This window comes from Sapajus apella, unplaced genomic scaffold, assembly GCF_009761245.1.
Source record: "Sapajus apella isolate SASKATOON/1434 unplaced genomic scaffold, GSC_monkey_1.0 scaffold199, whole genome shotgun sequence".
NCBI lineage: Eukaryota > Metazoa > Chordata > Mammalia > Primates > Cebidae > Sapajus > Sapajus apella.
In genome coordinates, this window is record NW_022437139.1 from 164,494 (window position 1) to 173,783 (window position 9,290).

At 48.0% G+C, this 9,290-nt stretch overlaps 1 protein-coding gene and 1 long non-coding RNA gene across 2 annotated transcripts in view; one reads left to right on the forward strand and one right to left on the reverse strand.

Annotated features, from left to right (window-relative positions):
* Nucleotides 1-9,290, reverse strand: part of LOC116543885 — a 373,403-nt gene that overhangs the window by 155,653 nt on the left and 208,460 nt on the right. The gene's annotated exons all lie outside the window — the stretch shown is intronic.
* LOC116543866 (zinc finger protein 429-like) overlaps nucleotides 77-9,290 on the forward strand; it is a 785,602-nt gene continuing 776,388 nt past the window's right edge. The window contains exon 1 of the mRNA XM_032269811.1: nucleotides 77-202. The gene's annotated coding sequence lies outside the window, so the exon portion shown is untranslated. The remainder of the gene's footprint in view (nucleotides 203-9,290) is intronic.

Here is a 9,290-nt window from a genome sequence, read left to right on the forward strand (position 1 = left end):
ACCAAAAAAAAAAAAAAAAAAAGAACTCAGCCCCTTGGAAAATATGTGGGTTTTTTTTTTTTTTTTTTTTTCTTTTGACATTAAACATTCAGGGATGTAGCCATAGAATTATCTCTGGAGGAGTGGCAATTCCTGAACCCTGCTCAGCAGAATTTTTATAGAGATGTGATGTTAGAGAACTACTGAAACCTGGCCTTTCTGGGTAGGAATAACTTTAATACATAATTTCTAATACTACCTCAGGGTTTCATTTCCTTTCTGTGTAGAATGTTTCTTGGGAGATTTTGTTTTGCATGAATTAATTTCAGTTCCTTTTTCCAAGATAGAATTAGAAATTTGCTGGTGTAGAAAAAAACCTTCAGGATGTTTTATCTTGACATAAATCTTCTTTTTCTTGAGCTGATCTGTATCCTTTACTCTAGATTGGTGGTAAATCTAGAAATTCAGTGGCATAAAATATTATTGCTCACGTTTTAATATTCATGTTCACCACTTACTTTTGATTCAGTAGTATTGGATAGTGAGACTAAGAACCCATGGATTTAAAATACTTAAATATTCTAAAGGTTCTGTTAGAAAACAATTTGGGATAATTTTCTAGAATCTTCTTTATTTTTTTCACTGAGCACAGTACAAGGCTTGTAATTGGAGAATCCCCAGCAATAGTTATGTCATTTTTTTTTTTTCTAATAAAACAGCTGTCATGCTGGGCATGGTGGCTCACACCTGTAATCCCAGCACTTTGGGAGGCTGAAGCAGGCGGATCACCTGAGGTCAGGAGTTCGAGACCAGCCTGACCAACATGGAGAAACCCCATCTCTACTAAAAATACAAAATTAGCTGGACGTGGTGGCATATGCCTATAATCCCAGCTACTCAGGAGGCTGAGGCAGGAGAATCACTTGAATCCAGGAGGAATAGGTTGTAGTGAGCCGAGATCGTGCCATTGCACTCCGGGTGGGGCAACAAGAGCTAAACTCCAACTCGAAAAAAAAAAAAACAAAAAAAAACAGCTGTCACTATCTCCAAGCCAGATCAGCTCACTTGTCTGGAGGAAAGGAAATAGCCCTGCAGTGTGAAGAGACATGAGACATAACACAGTAACCAGACTCCCAGAGGGTGAGAGTGAATGAAGGAGATGACATATGCAAGAGGACCACCAAAGGTCAAGGAGAAAGTCAAGACTTAAAATGTACTTTTAGAAGCTCTGCTCCAACAATTTTTGAGAAGCCTGGTTTTGTTTGTGTGTTTGTTTTTCCTTTCTTTGTTTCTTTCTTTTTTTTTTTTTTTTTTTTGAGATGGAGTTTCGCTCTTGTTACCCAGGCTGGAGTGCAATGGCGCGATCTTGGCTCACCGCAACCTCCGCCTCCTGGGTTCAAGCAATTCTCCTGCCTCAGCCTCCTGAGTAGCTGGGATTACAGGTGTGCACCGCCATGCCCAGCTAATTTTTTGTATTTTTAGTAGAGACATGGTTTCACCATGTTGACCAGGATGGTCTCGATCTCTTGACCTTGTGATCCACCAGCCTCGGCCTTCCAAAGTGCTGGGATTATAGGTGTGAGCCACCATGCCCACCTTATTTTTTCCTATTTACAAGTAGGAACATCTTTTGTCTTATACTCCTGAATCTTCTAAGGAGTCTCCGTTTTCTTTAGTGATGTCTTTAATTTTACAGTGAGAGCCAATGTTCACTCTTTTTGTTTTGTTTTGTTTTGTTTTGTTTTGTTTAGAGACAGGGTTTTACCATGTTGGTCAGGCTGCTCTCGAACTCCTGACCTCAGGTGATCCGCCTGCCTCTGCGTCCCAAAGTGCTGGGATTACAGGCCTGAGCTACCGCGCCCGGCCTCGTTCACTCTTGCTCATAAGCCACTGCATGATCTTACTGCTCTTCTATTGCTTTTGGAGATACTGATATATTTGTGTATATATTATGTGTATGTGTGTGTGTGTGTGTATTTTTTTTTCCAGTTGTCAAATGACCCTTTATTGAAATATTTTCCTTTGTGCTTCTTAACTAGCTGGGCATTCCACAGCACCACTGTTGATGTCATCTATGATGTCATGAATGTGGCAGCCATCAATATTATAGCCCACAGACTGGGCAGTCCCCAGGATCTCTTTAATGGTTCCAGAAAGTTACCTGGCTAAAGATCGGTTCTTCATCTGTCGAGCAATGTTTATTGTTTTTCTGTTTTTTATGTCTCTTGGTGTTTCCTTGAGGACTTTGATGATCAGGGCAGAGGCAGAATGCACCACCTAAATCTGGGCTTGTTTGTTCTGAACAGTCAGTTTTACTAAAATCTACAGGCCCTTCCGATCACCCGTTGCCTTGGCAATGTTATCACCAACATTTTTTGAAGACAGACCCAGGGAGCCATCTTGGGTGCCAGTACAGAAGTGGCAGCAACTTCACCTGGCCTCAGGTGATCTGTCGGCCTTGGCCTCCTAAAGTGCTGGGATTATAGGCATGAGCCATCATGTCTGGCAGAATTGATGTTTTTTATTACTTCCTCCAATGTATTAAATCTCTAAACCTTATTTAATGAACACTAGTTTTTAGGTGTGTAATTTGGAGAAAATTCTTTCCACATTCATTGCATGTACAGAGTTTCTGTAGTAGAAGTTCTCTGATGTTTACTAAGGCAGCAGTCTTTAAACTTTTTGGAACCAGAGACTGGTTTCATAGAAGACAATTTTTTTATGGACCAAGATTGTTATAAACACTGTGCAGCCTAGTTCCATTGAATGGGCAGTTCACAATGGAGTTTTAGCTTCTATAAGAATCTGTGCAGCCTGGTTTCTAACAGGCCATGGACCAGTACTGGTTCACAACCTGAAAGGTGGGGACCCCTGCACTAAGGTATAAACAATAATTAAATACTTTGCCACCATCTTTACTTTTTGTATTGAAAGCATGTAAACATAAAATCTATTTTTGTATTTTGTAAAGGAGGTTTGATTTTTTTTTTTTTGTAGCTGGTCTTTGTCCTTGATATAGATAGATCAGGACACTGAAAGAGAGTTTCCACACCAATTCAGCTATCTAGGAATGTTTTGGTTGGAGTTCATTTATTCAGCACACATATATGTATTAAATACCTACTTTGTCCAGTCACTTTCCTAGAACTTTGGCATAATTCAGTGACTAAAGCAGCAATATCCTCTGGGCCTCAATTCTGTTCAGGGACTGAGATACTCCAAATAGACATCAAAAGGTCATTTTCACAGAACGTGAGGCCCTCATGACCTCTTCTATGTATGGATGCATCCTCTTAGATTCTGATCAGGGTTTCAGAGCTCAGGGCCAACTATAAACTGGGTGGACTTCAGGTCCAGAAGGAAGACCTCCTGCCACCCAAGAGTATGGGAGGAATATGTAAGCTGTGGCTGAGGAGAGGTTGGTAGAACTTTGGGTGTCATACATCCTATGTTTCCCATGAGAGGAATGACTGGGGCTAGGCACTTTGGGAGGCCGAGGCAGGCGGATCACCTGAGGTCAGGAGTTTGAGACCAGCCTGACCAATATGGTGAAACCCTGTCTCCACTAAAAACATAAAAATTAGTTGGACATGGTGGCGGGTGCCTGTGGTCCCAGCTACTCAGGAGGCTGAGGCAGGAGAGTTGCTTGAACCCAGGAGATGTAGCTTGCAGTGAGCTGAGATTGCACCACTGCACTGCAGTCTGGGTGACAGAGATTTTGTCTCTAAATAAATAAATAAAATGCAATCTTCGAAGGGTGTTTTAGCCAGCTCTCTAAGCTGCTAGGATTATGAGAAATGCATGACTTCCTTCCAGGGCAAAGAACAGCATTGAAAAATAACATAATAGCTGTGACACAGATTTTTCAGGCATAGCTTTGACGTGACATGTCAGAACATTTCAGATTCTATATCCCTGTGCCAGACTGTTTTACATTGCTCCACCGACTATTAATTTTTACTGAAATCAAGGTTTAACAAAATAACTTACTTAAAAAGTCTAACAAGAGGAAAGCAAATTAGCCAGAGATAATCAGTTCTTCCTGAAAAACACTTTTCTCATTAAATTTTTTCTGAAGTTACTTGACTGGCTTCAGGTAGAATTTTAAATTCTCTTTAAAAACAAAAGGACTGACAAAAGTTAACAGGATCATGTGTACCTCTAAATAATTAGTCTCTACCTATTTTAAGTAAATAAGAAAAAACAAAAAACACTTCAAAGGAGTCATTACCTTTAGGGAATGAAAAGCAACTTTTGCCCAATGGTCCCAATGTACATATACACCCCGTCCCCCAACCTGCCAGGAAGACCATGTCTGGAGCCTAAGAGGGCGGGGCCCAGGTGGTCTGGGCAGGGTCCAATGGGTCGCATGTCCGCACCGAGGGTCCCAATTCGAGGGACTGGGCAAGTGCGGAGGGGTCTGGGTATCCCATAGGCTGGGACTCGTGGTGGCCCTTGCCGGGGTAGCGCTGGTTCCCACTCTGGGAAGTTGGTCCCTGCTGCCCAGAGAGTCTCTGCGGCCACGTAGGAGGGACCGCGGCAGGGAGGAAGAGGAGCCAGGCTGCCTAGGGGTCCTTAGTATGGTGGGGCTGGGAGAATTCGGGGATCCGGAACCCGGCCACAGATTTTTTTTTGGGGGGGGTGGGCGCTCTCCTGCCGGTGCCCGAGTGGACATGGGGGTCGCCTGCCTGCGGGGAGCCTGAGGACCCAGGACACCCGCCCCTACCAAGGATGCCCGGCCTGCCTCTGCACTCCGCCTGGCCATGGCCATGGTGGCGGCACCACCTTGGAGCCCCTGAGCGAGGAGCAGCGCGGGTTGTGTGGGGGAGGAATGGGGCAGTAGAGGGGGAAGGAGCCAGCAGCCACTGAGGAGGGGGCCAGGGGAACTGGACACGCCTGGGTGGGGAAGAGGCTGCGTGTGAGTGGCACTGCCAGGTGAGTTCCGGGTTCTGCTGCCACTGCTCCAGAAGGTCACTGCTTGACCGGCACAGCCGTGTGTGTGGCTCCTGGAGCCGCAGGGCCACCACCAAAGCGTGGGAGGGGAGCCTGGCCCATGGCATCCACAGACTCTGCCTCTAGGCCCCAGGTCCTAGCCAGATTTGGCAAAGCCAGAGGCTGGAATTTGAAGGGAGAGTGGGTTCAACTGAAACTCAGCCCTTGCCCAAAGTGGCCAGCATGATGTGGTGACACTAGTGCCAACACTGCCCCTACCCTACTCTCAAGCCGGGTGGGCACACCCAATGCCAGCTAGACATAAGGGTCAGATGTCTCAGAAGTGTGGGGCTGCCGGCAGTCAGGGTCTTGCAAGACAAGGAGAGTCTTCTAGAAGGAACCCTGAGGCCAGGAAAGGAGACAGAGCTCCAGGCCCACCTTGCAAAGTCGCCGCAGTTTTCGAGTTGTGGCCCTGACAATCCCCTGCCAAATCGCCAAGGGCTCCAGGTGCCATTTGCCCTGCACATGCGCTGCCAGACTCCTAGCTGCCAACCAGAGAGGGGTGGCCTGGAGGAGGCTGCCAAGGACCCAGCCTGGGCAAGGGGGGTGCTGACACCCCCATCCCCACCCAGCCTCACAACCATGGGAGGCCCTGGACTTGTGAGTGAGAAGGATTGGGGCAGGTGGTGCAGCGGACCCCTGACTGATTTAAGGGTGAATAAGCTGAGTGGAGCCCCCGGTTGGTGGAGTGGTGGAGGCTCTGAGATGTGGTTGGGGATTGCAGGGGGTTGGAGGACGATGTCTGCCGGCATCCGTAGGGCTCCAGGCTGCCAGCTTTCCGGCCAGACTCTTGCTTTCCTCCTTGAACCTCAGTTTCCTCACCTGTCCAAGACCATGAACGTGGCAGAGCCATTTGGATCATTAGGCCAGGTACTCCTGCTAAGTGTTTATCAACTTGCCTGGTCTCTGGACTTTTTTCTTTCCTGACTTTGTTAAGCAACTGCTGCCCAATGTCTACTATTGGGGAGTGAGTTGGGGAGACAGGACTGCAGAACCCTCACCTTTGGCTTTAGCGTCCATTCCGGGCGTCCCCTCCCTTTTGGCTCAATTAAAGCACATAGCTCTGGTAACAAGTTTCCTACCCAAGCCAGCTGCAGAGTCCAAAACAAAAATGGTTTTGTTTGCTGACAGCAGGGCCTCAATTTACCCCAAAATCCAAACCCTTTTGGGTGGTCAGCTTCAGACAGCAGTCTGAATTTCATTCTTGTCCTCTGGGCCCTTATGATGAAGACTTTCTCCCCCTCCATCCTACCTCCATGACTCCCACGATGTGTTGGGGGGTCCTTAACTGTAGTGACCTGGAATTGGGAACAAGGTTTCCCCAGCAGGCTGGCCTGGCATAGCCTGATGGACATCAGCCCTAGGGCAGGAGACCCAGGGCAGTGAGGGTCTCCCACACTCACTTTCACATGCTGCAGCCATTTAATGGGATGTGGTAGCCTGTCTGGGTCCCCTGCCCTTCAGGAAGGGAATTTTATCTTGTGCCATGGTGGGAGAAACTGAGGCACAGGGCCAGTGAGTGACAAAATCACAAAGACTGTGTGACTGGAAAATGATCCCCAGGCTCAGCAAGGCCCCCACAAGATTGAGAAGCCTTTGGGCTGTAGCAGTAGCATGTTCTTGGCATGTGGCACCCTGGTTTACATCAGCATCTTGTGTGGGTAAGGGTGGGGTTTCTGGCAAAAAACAGTGGCCCATGCCTGTAATCCCTGCACTTTGGGAGTCCAAGGCAGGTGGATCACAAGGTCAGTCTCTCTCCATAGAAGGGGAAATTGAGGCTGGAGTTAGACAGAAGGAGCCTTTGAAGGGGGTCAGGTCAGAATAGCCTCTGTTTTCCATTTCTGTAGTGGCCTTCATGTGCCAGGGTCCCCCTACTGGACTCAGCCCCAGTGGATGGACAAGAAGCTGCTGGCCATGCCGGCCATCCAGCCCATTCACTTCCACTCTGACCACCAGCAATCCAACTCTCTCCATTTCCTGGCTAGAGAGCCACAAGGAGGTCCACAAAGAGTGTCACATCAGGGCATCAAGGTTGGCCTGGTGGTGGGGGCATGACCTTTGGACCTGGGAGAAGATGCAGGTGGGTCTAGGGTAGGGGGCTCTGCAAAACAGGGCCTGTGATTCAGTCCACTTAGCTGAGCATCCACCCACAGTTGGGGCACCAGCTGTGGAGCCTGGTGATGGAGGGTAGAGAATAAGCTCCATTCTCACACTCCTATAAAGAACTACCTGAGATTAGCCGGGTGTGGTGGCTCATGCCTGTAATCCCAGAACTTTGGGAGACTGAGGCAGATGGATCATGAGATCAGGAGTTCAAGACCAGCCTGACAAACATGGTGAAACCCTGTCTCTACTAAAAATACAAAAATTAGCTGAGCGTGGTGGCACATGCCTGTAATCCCAGCTACTTGGGAGACTGAGGCAAGAGAATCACTTGAACTGGGGAGGCAGAAGTTGCAGTGAGCCAAGATTGTGCCACTGCACCCCAGCCTGGGTGACAGGGCAAGACTTCGTCTCAAAAACAAAACAAAACAAAAAAAAACACAAAAAACTGCTGAGACTGGGCAGTTTATTAAGAAAAGAGCTTAAATTGACTCACAGATCTGTAGGCTGCACAGGATCCATGACTTGGGAGGCTTAGGGAACTTCACACCGTGGCAAAAAGTAAAGAGGAAGTCTGCACGTACTACCTGGTTGGAGCAGAAGGAAGAGAGCAAAGAGGAGGGTGCCACACACTTTTAAACAACCAGATCTCTTGAGAGCTCACTCACTATCATGAGAACAGCGGAAGTCCGACCCCATGATTCAATCACTGCCCACCAGGCTCCTCCTCCAAAGCCTGGGGATTGTAATTTAACATGAGATTTGGGTGCCATATCAGGCAGCATCCTGAAGGTGTACCCACTGGACATGCTGGGTGAGAGCTGCAGGCAGGGTCAGGCAGCAGATGATCCTTACAGTTTTTGTGTGCCCCTGCATATTGCTGTCCTTACTGGCCCATTCTGCAGGCATGGCAGCTGGCCAGCCAGACGGTGCTGCTGGGCAGTGAGGTGGAGTTACGCTGCAAGGTGTGCCATGACTTAGCATGTGGAGGTGAACAGCAGGAAGGTGGGCACTGGCGGCACGCCCTACCTCATCATGATCAACATGGACGCCACTGCTGGCTGGATCCAAGGGGTGGGCAGGCTGGGGGCCTCCACTTCACTGAAATCTACCACGATTATAGAAGTTTTAGAGGAGCCCGTGAAAGACAATTTTATGGCACTAGCCAGGAGACAAAATCCTCTGCAGTGAGTAGTTCTGGATATGGACTTGCTGCTAGTTCATGGTATTTTCTATAAACCAAGTCTGAAATTAGATGCACTTCCTCCTAAAGTGAGAATATACGTGTCAGTCAAAAACAGTGAGAATCACTTTTTTTTTTTTTTTTTCTGAGGCAGAGTCTCGCTCTGACACCCAGGCTGGAGTGCAGTGGTGCAGTCTCAGCTCACTGCAACCTTCACCTTGTGGGTTCAAGCAATACCAGCGTAAATCACTTCTGTGACTTTTGTTCCTTTCAAAGTTATTTGTTTCAAAATTGGTCAGGTGTAGTGGCGCATGCCTGTAATCCCAGCTACTCGGGAGGCTGAGGCAGGAGAATTGCTTGAACCTGGGAGGTGAGGTTGCAGTGAGCCAAGATTGCATCATTGTACTCCAGGCTGGGCAACAAGAGCAAAACTCTATCTCAAAATAAATAAATAAATAAATAAAAATTAAACAAATGTGAATACTGGTCAGGCGCTGTGGCTCCTGCCTGTAATCCCAGTACTTTGGGAGGCCGAGGAGCACATATCACTTGAGGTCAGGAGTTCAAGACTAGCCTGACAAACATGGTGAAACCTTGTCTCTACTAAAAATACAAAAAATTAGCCGGGCATGGTGGCAGGTGCCTGTAATCCCAGCTACTCAGGAGGCTGAGGCAGCAGAATTGCTTGAACCCAGGAGGTGAAGGTTGCAGTGAGCCGAAATTGCACTATTGAATTCCAGCCTGGGAAACAGAGTGAGACTCTGTCAAAAAAAAAAAAAAAAAGGCCGGGCGCGGTGGCTCAAGCCTGTAATCCCAGCACTTTGGGAGGCCGAGGCGGGTGGATCACGAGGTCAAGAGATCGAGACCATCCTGGTCAACATGGTGAAACCCCGTCTCTACTAAAAATACAAAACATTAGCTGGGCATGGTAGCGCGTGCCTGTAATCCCAGCTACTCAGGAGGCTGAGGCAGGAGAATTGCCTGAACCCAGGAGGCGGAGGTTGCGGTGAGCCGAGATCGCGCCATTGCACTC